Here is a 27,060-nt window from a genome sequence, read left to right on the forward strand (position 1 = left end):
ATAAAAAAAATAAATAAAAATGTTTATGGCTAATATTATTCTTAATTATGTATTTAAAAAATATTATTTTTAACAGTGCATAATAATTTTTATCTTTTTTAAAATCTTATAATTTGTTTCTAATTATATTTAAGTAATCTAAATTTTTTACTGAATTTGAATTACTTTTATTGAATTCGCATGTGATGATACAAACGCCAACACCGTGAGACAAATTTACGCTCTGTTAAAAATGGAAACTTAAATTTCACCAAAATTTCTTCATTTTTTGACAAAACCTTCAACTTAAGTTCCGAGTGACCCTTTCGTTAAAGTGACGAAATAACTATAATTTCTACAAGGAAATGAATTTCGTCAACAGTTAAGAAATGTTTAGTCATTCTGTTTGTTTAAAAAAAATCTCTATTTAACTTACAGATAATCAGTTTATGGTGGGCCCTATATAGCTGGATTCGAACTTCTTGACCACCATACAAACGAACTGCTTATTTGGTCACTTTATTTTCGATAGGATGGACTTCATCCTAGTTTCTTCATTCTAGTTGATCACTCACAATACACTACGATGAGGCTTCGGGTTGAGGAAGCATTTTGTTATATGTTTGAGAGTTCCGTTTGCTACAAATCACGTGATTTTGAGACGAAATGATTAAGTCAGTTTTATAGCGTAAGCTGTTCTCTTTTATTCTTGATGACGGGATATTCTTCAAGGTTCTTTTATGAAATTTAAAAATTGTTTAATTTCCTTAAAACTACATTTAAAGTTTTGATTTTAAATTTATTTACTATCATCTCAAAGATCAGCTTGGTTTAAAGCGGAAAAAAAATGCGGAAAAAAATCTTCAATCATTTTTTTCACGGAAAAAAAATGCGATTAAAATTACTGTACAAAGCATAATTTCAGTTTATGAAACCAAAATATTCAGTATTTAAACCATTCATTTGGTCTTTCTCTATTTATATAGTAATGGTTTACCGGAAAATTTGATTTTCAAAATTATAGTTCATTTTTACCATATATTTAGCAATGAATACAAAACTGAAAAATTAAATTTCATTAACAGAATGAATGTGTTGCATGTCATAATTTAAGGTATCATAAAAAATTACCAAATTATACAACATTTACCATCTTAAAAATTAATATTATTTTATTGTTAATTTTTCCAAAATTATTACCGAACTGCTTCATTGGAATTTATCGAGGTTTTTGTTGTTGACATGAAGACTATGCCTTTTTTCTCAGTGATACTTTCTTCAACGACTAAGAGAAAAAATATTAAAATTTTTTAGTAATTTTATTCGGGAGATATTTCCCCTAGATAAAAATTATTTTAAAATCAATGAATATTTCTTAATATTTGCTCACACTAGTGAGTCTTAACTTATGTCCTTCCAATTTTTTACATAACTTCAGTTATCTTCATATTCATGCAGCTTTATCTTAACCGTCATAATTAAAATTCAATTATATATTTGTCAAGAAAACAATTTTAGATTTGTATCTCTGACTAAATTCAAAATTTTCATAAATAGCATTGACGCAGTTGGCTGGAGAGGAAAAAAATAATCAGTGAGTTAAGGGTATAGTTATTAATTACAATTTCAAAACAGTTATAAAAATAGTATGTTTTTCTTTAATATTATGTATAACGACAGAGCCTTTGAATGGCCTTGAGACATAAATGCATTATTATTCTAATTTAAAACTTTTAAATTTGTTAATTAATTTTATTCAAAATTCATCTTTGTAACTTATTACACATTTTCAGAATTAAAAAACTAACTTTTGACGTTTCAGCAATAAATTTCGTTAATTTTAGAATAATTTCGTTACGAAATCACGTGACTTGAAACGAAACAGGAGCTGTCAAATATATGACAAAAACGTTTCTCTCATCTCAGTGCATTGTGGGAGACTGCTAACTTGAACGTAGACTAGATAATCGAAACTTCTTTTTCTTTGGTTAATGTCGGGCACTTGGGTCTATTTCCCATCGACCTCAGAAATGCCAGAACTGCTACTCTCTTCTCGTTACCCAGTGAGCACGTATGGCCAAGCCACGGTGGGGGGGGGGAGAATCGCTCACGTCACACAACCACAAACCCATTTATCGGGCAGGCTACATTCGCACACAGAAGAAAGGACATAGAACACAAAGAGAGAAAGAAACATTAGTGCCCTGAGCGGGCTTTGAACCCGCGACCATTAGCTCCGCAGTCAGGCACGGTAACCGCTCGGCCACCTGGTTGGCGATAATCGATACTAGAATGATGAAATAAGCCACCCTTCATGAATAGTGGTCAAAGACATGGTCTCTTAACAGGAGGGTCCCGTGTTCGAATCTCACTTCGGGCATGGATGTGATTTCTCTTTCTCCCTGAGTGTGTTCTACTTGTTCTTCTTGTGTTGTTTAGGTGACATATATAGTGCCCACGAGAAAGTGATAAAAATACTACAAGTTAGACACTATAAGATGTAAAAAAAAAATTATAAATAAAGTGACGAAACATTTCTTCACTTTTGACGAAATTCATTTCCTTGATGAAGTGGCGATAGTTATTTCGTTGCTTTTACAAAATGTTCTTTCGGAGCATATTTTCAAGAAACGAAAAAAGTTTCGTGATATTTAAGCATCCATTTTTTTACTATGCAGGGGCAGTAACCTTAAACAGATATAAAGTAACTAGTCTTAAATTATTTTTTACTAACTGACAATTGATTAACCAAATAAATATTGATTTTACATCAGAGTACTGTTTAACATTTACGACGTGAGAATCTTTACCTCATTAATTAAAAAAATTCTGATTCGAACCTATTTTCAATTGGCGAATTATTTTTTTATAAAATTTTGCAAATACGTCTAAACAGAATTTTAAAAAGATCTTTCAAGATCATATTTTACGCAGAAAAAATATACTCAGTTTTTTTACTTCTTCCTTATAGCTTAAAATGCTTGAATATATTTGTATAATGCATGACGTACATTTGTGCATTTTCAACAGATGTTCTAAATTTGGGATGACAAGAGTACCAGCTTAGGAACTCGAAAAGCAGTGAAGAGGGTAAACTTTTTTTTTCATATTACATATGCAAATAAAATCAATGATATAAATTTTTTGACAAGCTTTCTACAACTCGACACCTTTAAACTTATTTCCAAAAGCGTATAAATTTTGAATGATATTAGAATAAATTTGAAAGAGAAAGTGAATGATAGTGGTATAAGCTTACAAGGCATAAATAAAAATTCATGTCAGTTTGTGCAGCGTCTTATATAGCGTGAGGTATTTTTCTTACTTTAATTTGTCTTAGAAAAATCTTATTGATGCATGAAAAAAAAAAGATATCCAATGTATAAAATTGAAAAAAAATTCTATAATTAAAAAAAAAATAGTTGAAAAGTTGAATGTTGATAACGAATTATTTTTCTAATTTTCACTTTTTAAAATTATTTTTTTAAAAATTTCTATAACTATTATTAGTATTATAAGATGAAATATTGCAGGTAATTATTATATATTATGATAATATTATTATAATATATTTATAATAATATTGTATTTATAATAATATATTATTCACAATAATATATTTTCAATATTGTTATATTTACTAGAATATATTAATTATTAAATTATTTGTTATTTAGTAATTATTGTATATTACGTATAATATTATGCATTATATTGTGATATTATAAAGTTTCTAATTATTTTTTCAGTTCTAATTTAAACTATACAACAGGCGTTTTGGATGAGATAAATTTTCAGGAGGAATCAGGTACATTATTTGTTTTTTAGACGAATTCTGTTCTTAACTTTTAGAATTCGAACTTAATCGCTATAAAAAATAAGAACTGTTTTTGACCACATTTAGTACATGCGAGTGTAAGATGTGAATCGCCATGGAAATGTTTAAGTGTACAAAAATATTTTTGCTAGCTATCATAAAATGAACTTTAAACAAAGATAATGTATTGCAAAATATTTTTTTAATCATTTATTAATTTTAATACTTAAAAAATAGAAGTCATAAAACTGAAAAGAATACCTCAAATTAGGAGAAATAAAATTATTTTCACTAATTTAAACTTTGTTTTTATTAATGAGAAAATGAAAGGATGAAAAAATCGGCTGAATAATTTAAGAGTAATTAAATTTTGTATGTTTAAATTTTCATTTTGTAAAAACTGTTTCATTGGATCCAGGATAGTTTAATTAAGGAGAAAAAAATCTGGTAAAATTATCGCACTTAATGGGGATGACATTTCTGGTAAAGAAAAAACATAGCCGTTGTCCATAAAACCTAAATACACTTTTCTCAAACGATTCATTTGATAATTTTTCCATCCATTTGGTGACTGTTTCTATAAATTCTAGTTTTTTGAGTTATAGTTCTAATTACAATGATTTAGCAAAAAATACACAATTGAAAAATAAATTTAACCGAATGAATGGTACTTCCTTAAGTAACAAGATAAAATTACTGAATTTTATCACAATGACCAAATTTTATCACGCATTATAAAACCATATTTTAATGTTCATTTTACCGAAATCATTACCAAAGCACTTTGGCAAAAATTAGCAAGTTCTTTTGTGTTCCTGTAGAGCCAGAAATACGATAAATTTTTCTGTAATCTTGCATTTATGGCTATAAATTTATTCTCATTTAAAATAGAACTACATATAATAAGCATGTTAATTAATTTCTCTCATATTTTATAATTAAATAACGAAACTCATAAATGTATTTTTTTGTTACTCTTAACTTATTTTTGCACAAACAAGAATTTTTATATTACTCTATGATTTTTGATTTTCTGAATCAAACGCATTTTTGTCCCAACTTCTAAATACTCTTTTAGAACCTTATTTTCTACATACCCATAATTTGATATTTCAATTTCGATATAATTTGCTAATTACAACTTTTCCCTTTATTAAAAGGTAAAAAAAAATATTTGCTCATTAAACGAAAAATAGGTTTATTAAAAAAATCGTTTTTGCGTCTGATTTTGAAATGTAAAAATTTAGCTTATCGAAACATTAATATTGCTTCTGAGCTTGTGAGAATCTCTTTATGACATCCAATTTTGTAAAAGGTTTTTTTTTTATATCACACACTCTATATCATTTATGTTTAAAACTTAAGATCGTACTTATTGTATCATAGTAAAAAATTATATCTTTTATCTCTCTTTTATAAAATCACGAAAGCTAAATATAAATTAATAATTAACATTAATTGCTTCTATTTTTTTTTTAAAAAAACAATAAATCCTTCTATTAGTTTTATGAAATATTTTTCAAATTAGTTATCTGAAACAATAGATATGAGACAATAAAACCTTCTAGTTGCATAAACCTTTCAAACAAAGATTAATATTTTAAATATACTTATTTTATCTTAACTAAAATACGTTCTAATATTTGTCATTATATCTATACTTGCAGTTACATTTTTCTTGAGCAGTTTTGAATATTTATCATAATTTTCCATTTCTTCGTTTTCTTTGAATCTGAGTTTAATGATCGCAGTTTAAAAAGAAAGTTTGAAAAGTGACAATTCCAGTCTCTCTTGATTTATAATTTTCTTGAGTTGATTTATGTTGGCGTGACTTGATTGATGAATTACCGGTGGTGGATACTTCCATGATAATTAACTCCAATTTTGATTTGTTTATCACACTAGGTATGGCTCATAAACATGATTAAATGAAAGTTATTATTCAGAAATGCATTTCGTGAACTAGCTTTTATATTAAGAAACCAATGAGTGTATTTTATTACAAATAAAATGTTTATTTAAAAAAGGAGTGCTGTAACTATTAATTCCGGTATAAACTTGGTTTTTAAAATAGATATTTTTAGTTAAAAAAGTGTATTTAAAAAAACACAAGTGGTGGCTATAACAAGTAATGACTATAAATTTCGGTTTTAACTTTTTCTAAATAAAAATTTTCATTTGATTCATTTGAAAAATACAATATTATGAAACAGTTTAGCATGTTAAGCAAAAGTATTAAAAAATTGTTCAGAATGTATATATTTGAAAAAAAAAATAAATGATTTATATAGAAAAAAATATTAAAATAATTTTGTCCCATTAATTAAGCTTGTTTTAAACTTTTGTTATGCTCAAATAATATGATATTGTCATCAGCATACGCTTAACACTTATTTTTGATGTAATTAGGGTTTGAAAGAAAAAATTATTGATTCAATTTATTAATTTAAACTTGATATTAATCGGAATTTAAATAGAAATTTCTTCTTCTTACCAAAGTAAAAGAGAACAAAACGATGACTGACGAAGTGATGAGTGGTAGATGCACAGTGTTTCCTTAAGTAGATAGACAGCTTTAAAAAAGTTATACCAGTTACAAAAATAAGTTTAAAAAAATATCTTCCAATAAGTTTACAAGGTTAGTCCATAATTTCACCCCGAATTCTTAGTTTTAGTTCCGAAAATTTTCGACAGATGATGCTATGAATCTTTCCGTTGTGTTTGCTAATTTTGTTCACCTATTGCGACATGTGATCTCAGCTGCTGATGGACATTTTGAAAATAGTGTAATTTGATTATCATTCATCAAAAATTTTCAAAAAAATTTGTTTTGTTGCTTAATTATTTTCCCATGATTTACAGTTGTATTATCGACAGCACCATCTGCTGGAAATTTCTGGAACTCAAACAAAGAACTCTCCTTTTTGTCACATAACGTTTTTCAAACACTTAAAAAAAAATTTCTAAATTTTAGCCGCTTTATAGTGTCTAATGGTTTAATATTCTTATTTTTTAAGACTATTAGACCATTTATGTCTCCCTGTAGGCGTTATTGTAAAACGAATAATTTTATGGTCTTCAGAAGAATTTCACATAATTTTCAGTATATTAAATTGTTCACATAATGAAACTCTAACATTTACTTTATAATTTGTTTTCTGATTTTTAATGTAATCTAAGATGTTAGTAAAACAAAAAAATCCATACATTGTTTTTGACTGTATAAATTACCTTTTTACTTCTATATTCTGCTTGAAATTTGTTATTAATGCAAATTTTAAGTTCTTAGATTGGTAATGTTGCGAATTTTGCTTTAAACAATGAAAAATTTCAGTTGTTAACATACTAATTTCTTTTGCAAAATGCTATTGTTTTAGCACACATTGTCAAAATTACATTTCAGGTGTGATAGAAATATAAATAATGTAACGCTTGCAAAAATTGTCTAATATTTAAATCTTAAATACGAAAGAGTACTCCTAGAAAGTTTTATTGAAAATCCATACATTGTTTTTGATTGTAAAAGGTATATCTTTCTTTCATTTCTCTTCTGCGTTAATTTTTTCGTTAATTCAAAGCTTATCCTTTTCCTTTTAAAGTGCGAAAAGACGTACTGAAATCCAGCTCCTAAATGTCAAATTAAAGCCTTTAAAGCGTAGAAGGTTGTTAGAATTATTTTATTGGTAGACATTTTACCTAAATAGAATTTTATTTGCCATAGCAAATAAATTTATAACTTTAAATGAATCGATTCTTTATGAAAAATTTATCCATTCTAATCAAATCTAACTATAACACATCGCTTTTAATAGAAGCAATTTGATACTAAACCGAGAAAAATGTATATCAAAATTACCAAACTATGGTAAACTATGGTATACTTTAGAGCATGTTATAAAATCATATATTTTTTTAACTTAACTTTTCAATTTTTTAATAAGGATTACAAATTTGAAAACCTGAATTACTGATAAAATGTTACCATATGAACTGAAAAATTACCAAATTAATTATGCCGCATATTAATTTGGCAATTAATATCACTCTATAATTTGGTTTCATTGACTAGAATTACATATTTTTTATCATATAATACAGTGATTTTAACTGAAATTTTTTGTCCGTGTACAAACATGTACAACAAACAGAAAATAATGAATAAACATATTCGTTATTTTAAGTATCAAAACTGATTATGCAAAAATCGTTTTAATTTCTATAAACTAAGATTTTACGAACTCGTTATTTTTATAATTACTTTAAAATTTTTATTTAAAAAAATTAGATTTAATTGAAACTTTTCAAATAGCTTAAAATCCAGCATTAAAACTTAAAAAAAAAGTTAATGGGAAATTACATTTATAGAATTCTTTTAGACTTATACTGATGTTTTTTTTAAAAATGGCTATAGCTATCATCCGCCTTCCAAAATTTAATCCCAGATTAAGAAAAACTAGTTGTTACTGTTTTCCAAATATTCTGAGCAGTAAAAAAATAGCATTGACTTTATCGTTGTATCTGGAGGCTTTAATCCGTGCGTGTTTGAAAAGCATTTACTGTAAACATACTTTTAGGAGATTGCGATAAAAAGAATACGCCTCTTTGTGACAGTTGTCTTAATCGTTTTATGACCCTTTTGACACATCATTTGGAACTGTCCAAGTGGAAAACTGATAACTTTGCCACCCTATAATTTTGAGACATACTGTCGCAAAAACTGATAGCCTTATTTTATTTATATATAATTTCTATAGCTGAAACCTAGATTTTTTCTGAACTATTTAATGCTTTTAATTCATGAATGATTTATTTAAAAAGAATAGATAATATTCTAAGCAATATTATTTGGAACGTTTCTTAATTTTAAAATAAGCGGATGTTTATTTATAAAACGCAAATATGAATTCTTTAGGATCAACAAAATCGTTTCTTTAGAAATATTTTTACCTTTTATTCAAAACTAATTTGATATATATGTTGGACATATTTAAATTTTTAAAAATCAATTTACTATTTTGTTATGATGTTTTGGTATTTAATAAACACATTAACACTTGTATAAACTCAAATATTAAGTTTTGGGACATTTGTTTTTAAAATAAATCTAAAAAAGTGACATTAGATGACATTTAGAAACCATGGCATTTAGATAAAAGTATTTCTAATTTATTTTTTAATTATTCATTAAAATTAGAATGTATAGAACATTTAAATAGTATATATTTGAAAAAGTTGCGCATGCATTGTAATTGAGATAGTATATTTTACCCTTTTATTGCTCATAGTCATTCAAAGTCATAGTAAAATTAGTCAAATTCATAGTCAAATTAGCTTAGATTTTTAAAAATAATTAGTTCTTGCAATCCTTGAAAAGAAAAGAAAGCAAGAAACCTGAAATAATGCAGTTATTTTTTTGTAGCTTATGAAGCATATTGAAAAAAAAACTGAAGCAAATTATAGTAGTGATAGAAGGAAATACAGTTTTCAAATATTGAAGGTTAATATGGAGTATGGTGTAGAATAATAATATGGAGAGGAGTAATATGGATCTGGGGCATTTTAAAGCCAAGGAAGGTAATTGTTATTTAATGTTGTGTTGTCAAATAAACACTCTGCATTGTTTATGGCGAATTTGGTCAATTTTTCCATTCTTCTGATAAATTTTCTATGTTTGTTTTTCGACAAAAGAGAAAAATTTTATAACGTTCTATCTTAATTTCCTCATCAGTACCAGATTTTCCCTTGTGTTTATTAATGAGTTTTGACTTTCCTGAGAACTTTTCCATAAATACCGTTGATTGTTCCTTTGTAAGTTTATTTCAAAAATTATATATTTTTCTTTTTTAATTCAGTGTACCAGAGTTAAATTTGGAGATGAAAAAGCATTTGAATTAAGTTTATTATGGGAAATAATAAAATGGTATTTGATTGCAGCTATCAATAAAATTCATGTTGCTGTTGCCGTCGGCCATTAAGGCAGAGGGGGTGCGATCGTGCTTGTTTTCTAGTGGTGCCCTCTTAGGCCAAAAATTCGAATTCTGCCACACCCATACGTCACACCTGCTTATAGGACAGACCCATTCATATGTCCATTCATTCATCCACAGATCGTAATTCTGACCTGAACCAGAGAACGATCAATCTCCTATTCAGTAGCACCAGAGGTAATGATTTGTTATGGGAACATCGAAAACTTTGTGACACGACAGATTTAACATGCGTCAGTCATATTTACTATACTGGGAGTCTTCGGCAGGCTGGATTCAAACTCCTGTTCTTACAAACGTGAGTCCAGTGCCCTGAAAACCAGGTTACCCTGACCAATAAAATTTAGATAAGTTTAAGTTCAAATGTTAAAGTTTAAGAAAAAAATGAGAGAAAAATGTTGAAACATTAATTTAAAGTTGTGGTAATATCGTTTTCCAAGCGTTACCTACTTAAAAAAACTAAAGCACTATTCTGTTATAATTAAATTCTATTTTAAATGAAATTTATACCTAGTCCATATCAAATTTTGTATTGATTTACTTATTTAATTTATGTACAAGACTATATAAAGGATATTATGCATATTCTGCAATGTGAACTATAGCTGCAAGGTAGGATTTTAACAGTTAGAAATTTTAGAACATTACAAATTAATATCGTTTAAATTCTTGCTCCCTAATAGTTGTACCACGTTATCCCTGATTTGATGTATTTCTTAAACTTGATTTCACACAAATATGCCCTGAGAAAAAAAGTATGTCAAAATTACCAGAATATAGTTAAATTTATTATGTTTCTGGCTTTATGAGAACACCAAAATATGTAAGCACCATACCAAGTGAACACTAAAATTATAAGCTCGGTCATATTTGAGCTGAAGTGTTTTTATAATGCTTTTGGTAAAATGAGCAGTAAAATATGGTTTTATAATGTGCGATACATTTTAGAAAATGAGGTAGTTAGTTGATTGTTACATTATACCTAAAAGTACACTATTTTTTTTGTCGTATGCCTGTTTAGGCAGTGGGGGTGCGATCGTTTCTATTTTTCAGTGGCGCCATCTATGCCTGGAATTCGACTTCTGCCACGCCATTCGCACAACCACAACCCGTTTATAGGGCGGGTCACATTCACACACATTCACACACAAAGGAGAAAGGACATAGAACACACACAGAGAGAAAGAAACATCCATGCCTTCCCCGGGATTCGAACCAAAGACCTTTCTGATGCAAGGGCAGTTCTCTGCCCCCTACACAGGCCGGTCGGCAAAAGTACGATATAAAAATTATTTATTTTATTAAATTAATTTTTCAGTTTTGCATTATTTAGTAAATGTGTGGTAATAAGAACTATAATTTTTAGAACCAGAATTTACTGTAATCTGTTACTATATAAGTGGAAAATACCTTATATATTTGTTTTATTAACCAGAATTATGTTTTATGTGTGTCATTACCGTACAGTATGGTAATTTTACCAGAACTTTTTTCCATTCAATTTCAACGAAACTATGATAATATATAAATAATATTGCAATAAATTTTACCTTATTATCGTTTATGAATTATTAATATGATTCAATTGAGAGCCGATTTTTCTGATATTGTTACCTTTGCAGAAAATTATTGAGAAATTAATAGATTTACTCTTATATTGCTTATATAAAAATCACTTTAAATATTAAATTGCTAAAGTTTTGCACGAGTTTATTACGTAGGAGGACTCAGCTTCTCTTAAAGAGTAACATTAGAATGTAAAAACTGCCTCACAATAAAAAATAATAATAAAACTATTAAATAAACCAGCATATATTTTTTTTTCTATTCTGAAAAAACTGAAGTTAAGTTCTTAAATAATCTAAACCATATCCATTTAAAAAAAAACATCTTTCAAATATTCATTTCCTGGATAAATATGAAAATAAAATAATTTCTTTTAAACGTAAATTCAAACTAAAGAAAACTATAAAACTAAAGTAATAAAAATTTTCATTGATAAAAGCTTTTTATTTTCTCTTTCTCCTACATTTCCCAAAGAGTTGAAGGTGTGAAAAAGGCTACTAAGTAATATCCCATCATATGAAAAAGCCGTAGTTAAGTATTATTAAAGCCTACTCTAAAATGTGAAGCATCGTAAAATGTACAACATACTCCTGTTTATATCTTTTAAAATTGTTGTAAGCTTGTTGGAAAAGTTTTATATACTTTTTTCAATAAAAATTCCTTTATTTGGCTTAGTAATGATAGTAGAATATCTCAAAACTCATTTTATAACTTATTTTAAAGCCTGGAGTAGAAAAAAAAATCAAAAGTAATTCAATAATATTTACATATATTAATGCTGACTATTAGAAAAACGTTTTCGCCGCTAAAAGTTTTGAATTAGAAAAAAAAGTTAAGTAAGTTGACTTTAATTTTTGCTCCTTAGAAGTACTTATTTAGTTTTTAATGGTTTTTATGTAACTATGTAACTATTGTTGCTAATAACAATATCTGCAACTTAAACTTATAACTATCTCTCGTCTTCAAAGGTGACTTTTCTATCGAGAAAAATTTTATTAAGGGATTTTAAGCTTAGCTTTATTTAAAATTTGTTATTTTAATGAAATGTATATTTAAAATTTATTTTTGCAAAACAATCATTAAATAACTTATACTTCCTTATATGGTTAACAGAAACATGTAATACGGTCACATGACTGCAAAACATATGTATTAGTGTGTTAAATATTGACTTAATTTATAAGCAATGAAACTGAAGATACCTTAGACCATAAGTAAACGTTCAAAGAATTTCCTGCATTATTTTTATGAGAAACTAGACTAAAAAGATTACAATTTCTAAATCAATGTTTCAAACACTGCTTCGGTTCAAATGTTTCGAACGAAAGTATTATTTAATTTTGTTGTTTCTTTTAAGATTTTAGACACTTAGTTACTATTTTGTTGTAAATTACATTTCTTTTGTTATTTTGCTCTTTTAAAGTATAGATATGGATTTATGCGCTTGTTTAGATTTCACATATTACCTAATTAATATATTAGGTGATACAATTAAGTGATCCCTGTTTATGTTTTTATTATAATTAGTAGAATCAGTTAAAAGTAAAAAAATAGCAGAACGATTTAATTATTTTCCACATACACAAAATAATGCAATTAATTTAAGTTGGTATATATATTTTTATCGTACAAATGCAGCATAAACTGAAAAAATTTAATTTGGCCGGAAGATATCAACAAATAAACCTGTAAGTTTGCAAAATATAAATTATTTCTCACTATTTTAATATTAAAATTGATAATTAATATTAATTTGCTGAATAAACCAAATCCAGCAAAGTATAACTTAATTACTTTAAACGCTTCACGCTAAATTAAACATAATTTATGTCACGTTTCTATCAGAGACAAAACAAAGTTGCAGAATAATTCTAAACTAAAATATTTGCTTTATTAACATCGACAATCTAAGCTTTAATTCTCCTTATGGCATTTTGTTGTATTTTTTTTAATTTTATGCATATTTATGCATTAACATAATATAATAAGAAAATCAATATAACGTATTACAACCTGTATAATTCTTACGCTTTTTAAGAAAATTAAATTCTATTTATTTAAATAATTTGATTTGAATAAAATTAAAATATGTGCCCATAACTGCAGCATATGATGATTATAAATTTATTTGTCGTGCAACTGACATTTAAAAAATTCTTTCTTTTTTAAGTCTTATAAAGTATTTCTTTATAATGTTTTTAATTATGAATAGAATGAAAAAAAAGACAAAAATATGCATTAATAATTGATCATCCATGTGCATAGAGAAACAAAACCTAATTTCCCAGATCAGTAAGCGTAAAATTTTCTTTCTATCCGTCATACTTGATTAAAGAAGCTTTTAGATAAAATTAATTTAATTTTCTTTCAAATAAATTTTGTACTTGATGTCGCTTTGTTTTTTTTTCAACAGCGCAGCAGAAGTAGAAATTTCATTTAAAAAATGCATTATATTTTCAAATAAGAAACTAAAATATTGAATAAAAGGGGCAAACAATAATAAATGTAATTAATTTATCATAAAAATTACAGAAAATATTTGATATATTTTTTAATGATTTACGGAAATTAAATTAATCAGTTCGAATTTATTCAAAGACGACATCTGAGAATAGTAAATTATGAAAAGAAATATCAAAACTTTTAGAATATGGTGGAGTTTAAAGTTTTTCTGACACTGTTGCAACACCAAACAATAAAAACCGCTTTTGTAATAATTTTGGTCGAATTAATAATAAAATATGAATATTTAATCTGTGATAAAATTTGGTAAATGTGGTGAAATTTGAAATTTTTATCGTGATACTGATCGCGAAATTCGAATCGTGATGCATGGCATAAAAACCGCTTGCATGGTTAAATTTATTTTGAAGTTTTGTATTTATAATTAAATATATTAAGAACTAAAATTTAGAAAATCAGGATTTCAAACGAAACGCTTACATTTGAACGGAAATTATGCTAAATGAATGGTTTAAAATAATGTATATTTTGGTTTTATTTACCAGAATGTTTTTCTGTTTTTTTTATTAAAATGGTCATTACTATACAGCACAACTGAAATTATTTGATTTAAAAATATTTATAGTTATGACTATATTGCTTTAGAGTATCCAATTGTCATTTTAGCTATATGGACGAAAAAGATTATGCTGTAATTGATCAAATAGTTTTTAATTATTTTACAATTATATTAAAAAAAAAAATGAATTTTGACTATTTTGATTCTTGCAAATATGATGCCAACATGGCAATAAAATATTTAGAAATTAATATAATGCTTCATAAATAGTGAATTCTCTCATTTTATTCTTTAAAAAAACTGCGAATCAAACAAAATTTAAAAATAATAATTTGTGATAAAGTGATGCACTTTTCGCTTTAAATAATTAGTTTGGGAATGAACTGTGAGCCTTTCTTACTAAACCTTATAATTCAAAAGAATTCGAGTTTTGGTGCTTTATGAGAAAGGGTACATTAAAATACCCTAAATTTTTTTAAATTTGAACGAGGCTTCCTTCTGTTGAAAATTTAAGAATATGATGCACATGAAGTATAAAATGTTACTTCTAAGAGAAAAAATCTCTAAAAATAACGAAAATTTCGATAATTAATTCCATTGCAGTAATTTCTGAAGCTGTTGTTCTTATATTTACAAAAATGGAACTTTACTTTGATTACTCTAATTACAAATTTAAATGAATGGCTAATACTCTTGGTAGCTTATATATATATACATACGGTTACTTCACTTTAAAAATAATCAGAAAAAAAGAACTAAAAAAATATATAAATAATTAAAAATATTTAAATTTATTACAGAAAAAAAATTAAAAATAATTGAATAATTTAATTTTGTTTTCATATTTGTTAAATTATTTTTATAAAATGATAAAGCAAAAATCAGGTAATTATTGTTAAACTCTTTTCTTCCAAATTTTTTTTTTATCAATAATTCCTTTGATAACACACAGTGTGCAAAAAAATATGAACACACTGAATAACTTTTGATCTAATAATCAGATTTTTGCACAATCTTAATGGCTCAAGCGGTTAATCTAAAGTATTTTGATAACTTATTATGTCCATATATCCATTGATTAAAATTAATTTGTTGTTATTTGCGAATATTAATAAATTATTTTATAATAAATTCTATTTTCATTAACCATATGTCTATGTATAAGACACTATATGACATGATATATGTCTTGTACTTTGAAAAAGTGAATTTACATAAAAGGAAACACAGATAGCGATATAAATGCAATTTTCGATGTAAGTCTAAAATAAAATGAAAAATCAATAAAAATGAACACAACATATGCAGAACATGCTCTCACCGACTCTAAACTTTAATAATATTTATTTCTTGCGGCTTTTTGCTTTTTACTTACACCATCTTCAACTGTAATTGAGAATAAAGGATCGAGAGGGAAATGAAAAAGAAAGTTTCATTATGGAAAACTTTTACACTTGTTATATTTCGATGTTGAAATTTCTTTCACTTTTAAGAACTACTTTAAATTTTTATATTCCTGTAAAGTTGAATACGTTCTAAACATAAATAAAAAGCTTCTAGCGGTGCATCTAAATTTAAAACTTTTTTCTTTTATCCCTTTTATGATTGTTGATGCAATCTAGCACAAATTCTTCGTATGCATACGGAAGGGCCTCATTTTATGTACATGCATTAACTTTCAAAATTTTTTTTCTGGAAAAATTATGCTTATATATTTTATGGATTGAGATTGATTTTGAAGAAATTACCGAAAAAGCGCATTACCTAAAAAGCTTATTAGCTTAATACCTAAAATTAATTTGATGTTTAAATCCATTTTTTGGTAGGAAAATGGGTAGGTTTATTTTTTATTTTTTAAATTTTACTGTGAAAAAAAAATCATAAACTTTACCTTTTCTGTCTATAAGTATAATTTCTAAATTCCGTGCTTATAGATGCAAATAATTTCTTCCAGAAATGATCAAATGAAAGAAATGCAAGACTCACAAGTGAGAACTATTTCGCAGTGCCAACTTTTCTTTTTTTTCATACGCTTAAGTCCCGCAGTGGACATTTCGTTAAGATATGGTTCCCAGCAGATCACCGAAGTCAAGCATCACTGGCTGCGGCCAGTGTGCGGTGACCACTTGGATCAGTCTGCGAAGGGAACGATGGGTTCTCGAAGTATGGGTCCTCGTTAAACTGTTCTACCGTAACGTGCTCAACTTCGCTTGCAGGTCGTCGGCTACCGAAGCGGGGGTGCCATCTCCTCAGCAGAGGATCAAAATTTTGATGGCATGTCTTCGGATCAATCCCAGACTGACGCCAATAGCCCATTGTGCAGCTCTAGTGTGACGTTATGTAACTACAATTACAACTACAACTCATACGCTAACCTTTTCTGTTTCCCACATTTATATAAACAAAGCCCTATACATCTCTACTTTGGTATTTTTTTATCCACAAGATATATTGAAGACGACATCACAAATGATGGATAGGAAAATTAATGAACTTATCAGGAAGTATAATTCCCATGACATTATAAATTAAGGGTAAATTTATTTACATCAACATACATGAGTGTGCATCTTTGCTGTATTTTTTTTAAAATAAATGATATTTTTAGTTATGTAGTCAATGAGTTTGCATAAAAGTTCTCTTAGTTATTAAAGTATTTAATTTTGTTGTTCTCATTAGAGAAAAATTCTAATATCAAGGTTATACCTCAGTCGCTTTTAGTCTTTGACATGAATCAACATTGACATAAACAGTGTAGTGTATCTACCACTACAAAAACACAGTCCCAATCTCCTAGTATATAAGGCATGTTAACTCGATTTTATGTCGGGGTACCTTTTCATAGATTTAGATTCACATTGTCAAAAGCAACTCTCCCCGAATAGGTGACTTTCGGACGTGATGTGAACACGCCTACCTGGACAGAAACTCCCACTATGATTTGAACCCGCCTACTTTGATGGATGGTCCACACTGAACAGTTCACTTGCTACCTGTGACTGTGACATTGACCTCCTCATGCTGTTGCTACTCAGCCTTGATCACACATAACGTACAACGTATTCACTCGACTGCTAAAGGCGACGTAGAAGCGACCACTATCGTGAACTTAATACACCTCTCACAATCAGCACTCAAAAAGTACGGTGAACTTAATACAGCTCTCCCAGCTTCTCAAAGAACAGCAATGAATCACCTAGTGATATCCGTTCATCGAATTCTATCACAGATAAAATTCTGGTGGTGAAGTACAGTAGTGTATCTACCACTACAAAAATACAGTTCCAATTTCCTAGTATGTAAGACACGCTAACTCGATTCTTCGGCGGGGTACCTTTTCATAGATGAAGGTTGAAATTGTCGAATTCTATTTTCCCCACATACAGTAACAATATATTTTTATTTAGACTTATTATATTTCAGACTTATTATTATTTTTTATTAAAAATCAGGGCAAGAGAAAGCTAACTATCTTTACTAATTTTTATTTCAACAGAATATTGCTTGAAGAACATCCTGCTACCCAATGCCGATCAAGCTGATTTTTTTTTAAATTTTATATTTTACAAACACTTTTACAAAATCATATTTTTTCCTAAAACTTGCGCATAAATTATTCAAAAATAATTCAATTATTTTAAAAGTACTCGTTCCTTGCATATCTGATTGCAAACTTAAAAATAGAGGGACAAGTTATAGCAATAATTTCACTAATATTGTATCGTTGACGTTTTAAAACGAGTCAGGGATACAATATTGTTACCGAGATATTTTGCCCCTATTAAGATCGAAAGCGTTATCTCCAAGTTATTTAAGAAATAAAAAAAGCGATTTGCTTTACGCTGATCAAATAAATCGAATATAAATAATCACTGTTAGAAATAAAAAAATGAAAAAAAATCTATTAATTTAATCAAAAAGGTGTAAGAATTGCTACGAATAAGTATTTAAAACAACTCGGAACTATAGTCTTTTAATTTAATAGAGCAGATATCTAGAACAATTTCTTTAAAAGAAAATATTTTTTTCATGCAAATTCGGGACATATTTACTTCAAACACATATTAAAATATTTAATGACATTTTCTATTATTAATGGAAAAAAGAAAATGTATACAGATAAAGATGAAAAACATTTCTGTTGTAACAATTTTATTTGTATTTATTTTTCAATGAATATAAAAGTATTATGGATAAACGTCAAACAAAATATGTTTTTATATGTGACATAGAAATAAATTTTATGATAGTCTAATAAATATTTGGTTTGGGCATATAAGGTAGTTTCAAATAGTTTTTCTTCCTTCTATGCTTTAATTCTACCCCCACCCCCATATATGTTCATTCATTTTATTGAATTGAAGCTCAAAATAAAAATCGCTATGTAATATCTTTATACTTGCGAAGTATAAAAACTATAAAAGTAAATTTTTTTATTTCATTTATATTTGTGAACTAATTTTTCGAAAAAAAACATTGTTTTCTTGTTTTATCACATGTTCTAAATATATTTATTAACTGATGATGGATACAAAAAAAATAGTAATACTATTCATAAATAAATATTTATGTTATTTGACTTGAAACTAATTTAGTAATTATTATATCCTTGTTTCAATTATTGAAGTTATATTAAAATTTATCGGAGAATAATTAATATTTTAAGAGATATTTTCTAATTAAAAACTTATAAAAGTTGTATATCAATTATGTTTGTTTAAAAAATTTAACAGTTGCAAAAATAATTCTTTTATGTTTAAAGTGAATGCAATTATAATCTTTAAGAAGATAAACATGTTTACCAACATAGTTTGTAAAATCCATTAATTGTAAAAGTCATTATGTATTGAAATTCGAAGCTGATATTGACATATTTCACTTTGAAAATTCGAACCGTGTAATATAAAATCAAAACAGCCTCAAGTCATTTCCGACACAGTGTTTTAGTTGCTTCGTTAATTAGTTAATGAAAAGACTCTATTATCAAAATTCACTATGTGACTTTAATTTGGATTTTAAAATTTGCTTCCTGTGAGCTGAGCTACATTTGTGTTGGTTAGAGTCACTAAATATTTATAAGATAATATTTGTCTAGCAATCAACACTCACACGATAACTTCACCAACAGGTAGTTTCGATAATTTTCACAAAACGCAAGTCTGTTTTCACTACATTTAATTTTTATGCTCTATGACTAGAAGTAATTTGGCGTGGTAGAAATTGATTTGTTTAATCCTTGAGAAATTTTTAAATTCTTCACTACCAAGGAATTATGATCTTAATATGAATGAAAGAAAATTAGAACTGGTAGGACTCTTTCTTTCACATGAGGCTTCTTTTTAATTGATTTCCATTTTTGCCTTTAATTGCGATTGATATTAGATATGTTATATGCGCATATCATGCATAATAAAGAATACTACATATAATATTATACTCTGCTCAGAACAGTTAAAGGATGTTGAAGCTGTGGCGCATATCATGTATAATAAAGAATACAACATATAATATTATTCACTGCTCAAAACACTTAAAGGATGTTGAAGTTATGGGTTGATCTTGCACCTGGAGAATTGTTTGAATGATTGATGCATTATCAACAGATGTAGTAGGCTATATAAGATAAAATTATATTTGTTTGAATGCAAAAAAATGCGTTTTATTGAGCATTTCGGTACAAAAAGGAAAAAAACACAATTTGTGCATATGATAAAAACAAATAAAAAAGGTGTTTCCTTAAAAGAAAATCGTATTTAATAGAGGGAATGGTTTCCCTGGACGGCCTGCAACGTTGAACACCTTTGAGGCATTGAGTCAATGATGTATGGAGGAACTGGGCATTCTTTCCCACTCCTCCAGAAGAGCTTTTTCCAGTTTTTGAAGAGTTTGAGGGGGTGATAGCAATTCGTCTGCTTAGAATCTCGTAAACATGCACGATTGGGTTCATGTCCGGATAACACGCTGGCCAATCCATTCGCATAATTCTTTCCTAAGACAGGAAGCCATTCACGAAGATAGCACGATGTGGCATGCTGTTGTGGTCCATTAACATGAAGTCATCTCCAATTGCTGCAGCGTAAGGGATTACAATAGGCCTCAGGATCTCATCCCTATATCGGCTGCTTGTCAGAGCTCCATTTCGAATGATGTGGAGATCGGTGCACCCATAAATGGATATGTTAGCATAGACTACCACTCCCTCACCGCCATATCTTACTCTTCCGTGCATGTATGCAGAATAGTTTCTAGTGCCACTTTCCCTCCAGATGAAAATACGCCTATTATCAGGATGAACAGAAAGATGGGACTCATCTGAGAAAAGAATATTACGCCTATCATTTCTCCACCAGTTCACATGCTCTGTTGCCTACTGGCTGCGGGCGCGACGGTCCCTTACTGTTAACGTGACACACAACATTGGTCGACGAGCATACAAGCTTACAGCGTGATGGTGGTTTCTGACAATTTGTATAGAGACTGTGGAGCCAGTGGCAGAATGAAAGTGTTGCCGAAGAAGAGTAGCACTGATATTTTGGTTTCTCCGAGCCCTTATCGCTAAATAACGGTCCTCATTTGGTACTGTTGCATGTCCAAGCCCTTGCTTTGATCTTCGGCCTGCATTTCTAGTCCTCAAAAAACGGTTTCAGATCCTGGAAATCACACTTTGTGGATCTTCGATGGCTTCTGATATTTCGGTTTGTATTTGACGCCCTCTAACCTGCTTATAACTCTCCATGTTTCTGATTCTGTTAAGTGACTCGTTTAGACATCGCACTCTTCGAAACAACGCGCTTGTTGAATATCGATCATTTTTCCCCACTTTGCCTTACTTTAAGTTGAAAGTCAAATAAAGTTCGCTGTCTCTAAAGTGTCGTCTCCGACGTCAAACTCGAAATTTACATACTGCGAAGTTTGAAAATAAGAAAAATCTGCATTTCTCTCTTCTTCCATTTTATGCAAAAAAAAAAAAAATGATCAGACCGTTCTTTTATGCTACTGGGCCCATGTCCAAGAGGTCGTGGGTTCGATTCCCGCCGGCCGAAGACTCCCCGTGTAGTGAACGGGAACTGATGCACGTTAAATCTTTCGAGTACATGCTCCCATAACAAATCATAAATGTGGGGGTACTGATCCAGGAGTGCCCTTGTCTTCCGGGTTGCTTCAAAATTTCAGGGCTGGCTACAGCGTTGAATATTAGTAGTCGTAAACCCAGAAATTGAGTCGGCCGTTCAACGACGGTTAAAGAAAAAAAGACTTACAATGTCCTTCATTGTTTTGAGCAATGTATATTTCAGATATATATGCTTATTCCTTACATCTATATAATTAATGTTTTAATGTACTGTTTATAATGATTGTAAAAATATTATTTGCCTAATTGACGTAATATTTATGCATGTATTAATCAACTACTGTGTACTATGCTGTTTTTATAGGATTCATATTTTTTACAATATATGTTAATTTAAACGTATTTATCTCTTCTCTCCTCGCTGGTGCACTTTTTCATACTTAGATCGAAATTAATAAGTTGGCAGCCTTTTTGATATTTAAGTTTTCAAACTTTCAGTCACAGATAAAATACTATACAAATCAAAATAAATGAAAACCAATAGTGAAATGAAAATATGTTGGAAGAAGCTTCACCGCCCTCTAAAATTCATTTTTTCTGGCGTCTTTTCAATCAAAGCCAGTGAGAAATATCAAAACTTACAGATTTAATTTTGGAATAATAAGTTACATTTGGACATAAAAACACGCAGAAAAACATAATAAACGTTTCTATTAGTAAATTAGCGTTACTAATTTTAATTAAATTAGCGTTACTAAGTATTCGCATTTAGGAACTTATGAACGTCTTAAGCAAGTAGATAAACATTTCAAATGGATTTTTCTAGCAAGTGGCTTTGTTTGTAATCACATAAAAATTAAGCATAGAATTCTGAGTACGAATCTCTTAGAGGGATTTTGATTGCCCCGTCATATCAAAAATATTTTTTTTTTAAAAAAAAGACTTAAATACATATGAGTAAGCAATTCAATTCACGGCGATGTTTAAAAATGTTTAGATATTTTATCTTTGTGCTTACCTTATGAAATCAGTATACTTGTTAAAAGTTTCCTTTTAAATTTTTGGTAAAATGACCGGCAGTAGTCTAACAATCCAATTAACCGCAACGTTCAATGTAAAGAACGTTTTTTACCTTTACGGTTTTGAAACCGTTTACAACTAGTATGGTTATAAAAACTATAGATGTAAAACTATACAGTTTTTTAACCATTTACAATTAGCATTGTTTGAAAATCGTAATAAAATTTAACTGCGCACAGGAGCTAGACTTTTCGTTGGATAATGGACATTGAAGAGTCCAGGACACAAACTGGGGAGTGAAGGACACTGCAAACTCCTCGTGTATAAGGAAGCATTGTGGTGTCAACACTGCGACTCGAACTTCAGTTCTATTGGTCATGAGACTGACAGATTAGCCCTCTTAGCGGTAATGTGTGCGCAGTTGATAAGTATGTTCCTTGTATATGCAAAGGCCTGGTTTCTTAGGACAGGACGCCGTCAGCTGGAAATCAGCGCTAACCTTTGATTGGTCCATTTGTGAGTTTGATAGTATACGTCATCGAGTTCAAGATGAGCGTTCGATGACGTACACTATCAAACTCACAAATGGACCAATCAGAGGTTAGCGCTGATTTTCAGCTGACGGCATCCTGTCCAAAAAATTTGGCCTTAAGAGGCTTCATTAGTTGGGCTTAGTTGGCGTGATAAAATACTGGTTGCTTAACCGTATTGGGTGAGAGCAGTTTGTTGTATTGATATGATTCAAAGTAAATTTTAGAATAAATAAATAATTACAATATTAAATTAAGGTATTAATCATAATAGGTAGCATTTAAGGCACTAATGGCAATGTATAATATAAAAGTGAAAACATAAAATGTGATCATATATTTAAAAACAGTGTTCAAATGGATTTACCTGATCCTTCGTTCCAGAAGGATCTCCCGGATCGTGTGGTCTAATGGTGCACCTTGAATATGAAAAAAATCACGAGAGTTCTTTCAGGAAATTTTAAGAAACTTTATTTCTACTTTTCATCACTGGTTCTAGATGCAGGTGGCTCCGGACAGGTGGTGTTAACACATACGGGATCTCGTGGGAGAAAAACTCACATCTTAGACAAAAAAGTAACTTTCATTTCGCAGGAAGATGGATTCCAATTCTTAGAAAATGAAAGAAATTATCTGAGTTGTGCCGCATGCACAACCTGGCTATGGAAATCACATCAGGAACACGTGCTAAACTTCATCCTTTTTATACTAATGGAACGTGATGGTGTCTTGAAATTATTTTGTTAAATTTTGACTTAATGAATCTCCATAATTATTTCTCGTAAAAGGAACAATTGCTGAGCAGGAAGGCAAGAGCCTTGAAGCTATCAAAAAAAAAAAAAAAAAAAAAAAAAAAAAAAAAGAAAAAAAAAACGAGAGCGATGCTTCTCTCTCACGGTGGCTTCCTCGACTGCTGCCAAGAAGGCACGCGGAAAGGAGCAAAGTCAAATACGGTTAAAGTTAGGGTGGGGATAATCGATAAGAAAAAATTAGTTGATCAAGTTAAAGTAGGGAAAGGCTATTGCGGTAAAACGAACGAAAACTGAAAAAACTATTGAGGAGTAGAAAAACAACGCACGTGTGATGTAGCAACATCACACAGTTAATAAACGGTTTTCTCAAAGTTAGCTTTTTGTTTACCACCTTACTTATGGTTACCTGACTGTTTCGTTTGAATATGGTAAAATAACAATTTCTAACAGTGTAGAAGGAAGGTACATGAATACTTTGTTTAAGCATAACTAAAGACTTTTTTCAAGCATGTTTTTTTAAGTATGACTGAATCATCAAACTGAATCATAAATTTCAATTTTTCTGTGAAATAATTAATTTTTATCTCTCCGAAAATAAATAAATTTTGTTTCAATCTCCATTAGAGTAGTTAGGTTAATTTTTTTTTCTGAGAGGCTGACATAACATAGTTTGTCTTCATAAATATAATTATAAGTTAAAACGTTTTTCCTAGATGCAACCTCTAATTTTAAAAGCAATAACTAAAAATTTTAAAAGCTAATTTATTTAAAATATTTCATGAATGTTATCATAAATGTTCATATCAAAAAGTTCATTTCCTACCATTTTACCCTAAATGGTTACGATATTAGCTGAGAATTCCTTAAACCAAAATTATTTTGTCTGCTGCAAATTTCGTTATTTGCAAATAATATGATCAAATTAAAAAATGAATCAAAAAAATACACTTGTAGCAAAGTTATGCATTTTTAAAACTGATAGTTTTTTCAAAGACGATTTTAGCTTTTTTTCGACCTGCTAACAATTTTTCTAAAAATATATGATACATTAATATCGTGAATTATCAAAATTGAAAGAAAAGTTAGAAAGTAAATATATCTAAATTTGATCTCTGAAAGTAAATCGTGAACAAAATTTCTTTCCATTTGGTAATTCAGTAATAACTCTTTTACACATTAAACAGTTTTATATTTTCCTTATACCTTTTCTTGGGTTAAAAAATAAGTCTCAAATATAATTAAGGTGTCTCAGCTGCTATTTCATTCCAAAGAGTAAAATAAAATCATTAACGAAAATAGTTTAAAGGTCATATTTTTTAACACGCACTTTCTAATTCAATTTATATTTTTCCGTTTTTTTTTCTTTCGGAAAGGAGAAATATTTCAAATCATATTCAATTAAATTATATCTGTCAAGTTTTCATTCCTTAATGCTATCTTTTTCCCTCTGTTTTTGTTTTTTTTTTGTTTTTTACATTTTCTTAAAACTAATATATAAATGAATAAAATGAAACAAATAATATTAGTTTTTTCTAAAATATCATTATTTTTCTTTATTTCAAAAAACTAAACATTGTTTTAAAAATCGTATTCTTTTATGAACTCAATTGGGATTTCTTTCAAGTGACATTTTATTCGTGATTTAAAGAATGTTTAGTTTTTTTAATCTTAAAAATTTATTATTATGCTTTCAACGTTATTTCCAGATCCTTTAATTGCCTTAAGAAATAATGAGTTTGTTCTTTAATTTTTCGTAATTAATATTTTTTAGCATAATATTCATCTGTTAATGATACAAAATTTTTAAATGAACAATATTTAAATTATGTGTTAATGCGTAAATGTTAAATTTTCACTAAGCATGCATTTCCTTCAATGATGAAGTAAGTGAAGTAGTGTACTAGTTAATAGGAACAAGTTTGAACTTCAAGTAGGGAATTATTCGATTATTATAATTATAATACGCATAATTTTTCCCCCAATTGAACGTGATCTAACAGAATGAACTTAAATATTTTGATTGGTATGATGCATTTCGTCATATTTGCTCTAAGAAACCTTTTTATTTGATCATTATTTTCAAGAATAATTGCCAAGAATGAACTCTAAAAGTAATATTTTAAGTAGAAAAAGAATATTTATGAATTATGGAAGTAAATGAACATTTGCGATTTTAAATAAATATATAGGATTCAATTAGGATTTTATATAAAATGACTCGTATGAAGTATTTTATATTACTTTTATCCTCCTCTAAAGAAAATTATCCGACTTAGAATTGAAGAGAAAAATTTGTTTGAAGCCTATTCTACAAGTAAAACCTAGTAAGATAGCTTTCATCAAACATATAAAAGTTGAAATATACAAAAATTAATATTTAGCAGAAACTTTAAATGCGAGGAACAATTATTGGAAACAATAACAAGTATATTTATAACGATGAGGTATTAGCAATCTGCGAAAATAATTGATAATTTCTCTACAAATAAGCATTTAGATTTGGACTGAAAAAAAACTTAATATACTCGTAAATGTGTTTTTCTTAGATATAGTTAAGTTTTTCGTAAGTAATTCGCTCTAACCACCGCTAATAATTTCAGGTTCACATTTTCACAATACTTAATGGTGAAAAACATTTTAAAAGTCAAAAATTTATCTGTAAAATTTCAATGCACGTCAGCCTATTTACAAAAACTGTGTGAAAGGATGAGGAAGACATACGTGCAGCGAATCCAGAATTCAAGATTTTTGTTCTGTTAAAGACACTTTGCTGGATACGGGACAGTATTCTATAAGGGTAGGAAAATAGTCCCGCATCTCAGTAATCAGCTAATCATCTCAGCAATCTAATTCGTGCCTTACATCGCCCCTTTTGTTCGAGAAAAGGGAAAATACCTCAAATTTGTAACATGTTGAAGGGCAGATCTTCAGTCAAAAAAGGAGCAACATGTTCAAAAGAAACAGGCAACTAAAATTTTTTGGTGTATATATGTTTAATGTATTGTAATTGAATTTTAACGCGATACAATTGTAGCAAATAAAAATCATTATATTATTTATTCTTTCAACCTCTTTTATCTATTTTTTTTTTTATTTCTAATATCTATGACAGGATTTCAATTTATTTGTCAGACATAAAATATTTTCTTAATTGACATGAGAACGATCTTTAACGATGCTTGTGTTTCAGTATGAATATTCTTTTTATTTTTTTCCTAAATAACATCTGAAATTTTGTGAAGAATGTTATAAGTATCTCACTGCAAAAATATCTGCCATTTTTTCCAAATTTCTCAGTATATTTAATGGTTTAAG

General features: G+C 28.5%; 1 long non-coding RNA gene across 1 annotated transcript; it reads left to right on the forward strand.

The window, feature by feature from the left end:
* The first annotated feature begins 2,947 nt into the window (after positions 1 to 2,947).
* LOC107452535 (uncharacterized) lies at positions 2,948 to 26,805 on the forward strand. The gene is made up of 4 exons (XR_015434740.1): positions 2,948 to 3,069; positions 3,729 to 3,787; positions 9,216 to 9,370; positions 26,346 to 26,805. It is a non-coding gene; the product is annotated as an uncharacterized LOC107452535 (long non-coding RNA).
* Positions 26,806 to 27,060: the final 255 nt, after the last annotated feature.

This window comes from Parasteatoda tepidariorum, chromosome 6, assembly GCF_982258835.1.
Source record: "Parasteatoda tepidariorum strain Cologne lab strain chromosome 6, Ptep-v5.0, whole genome shotgun sequence".
In the NCBI taxonomy this organism is placed as follows: domain Eukaryota; kingdom Metazoa; phylum Arthropoda; class Arachnida; order Araneae; family Theridiidae; genus Parasteatoda; species Parasteatoda tepidariorum.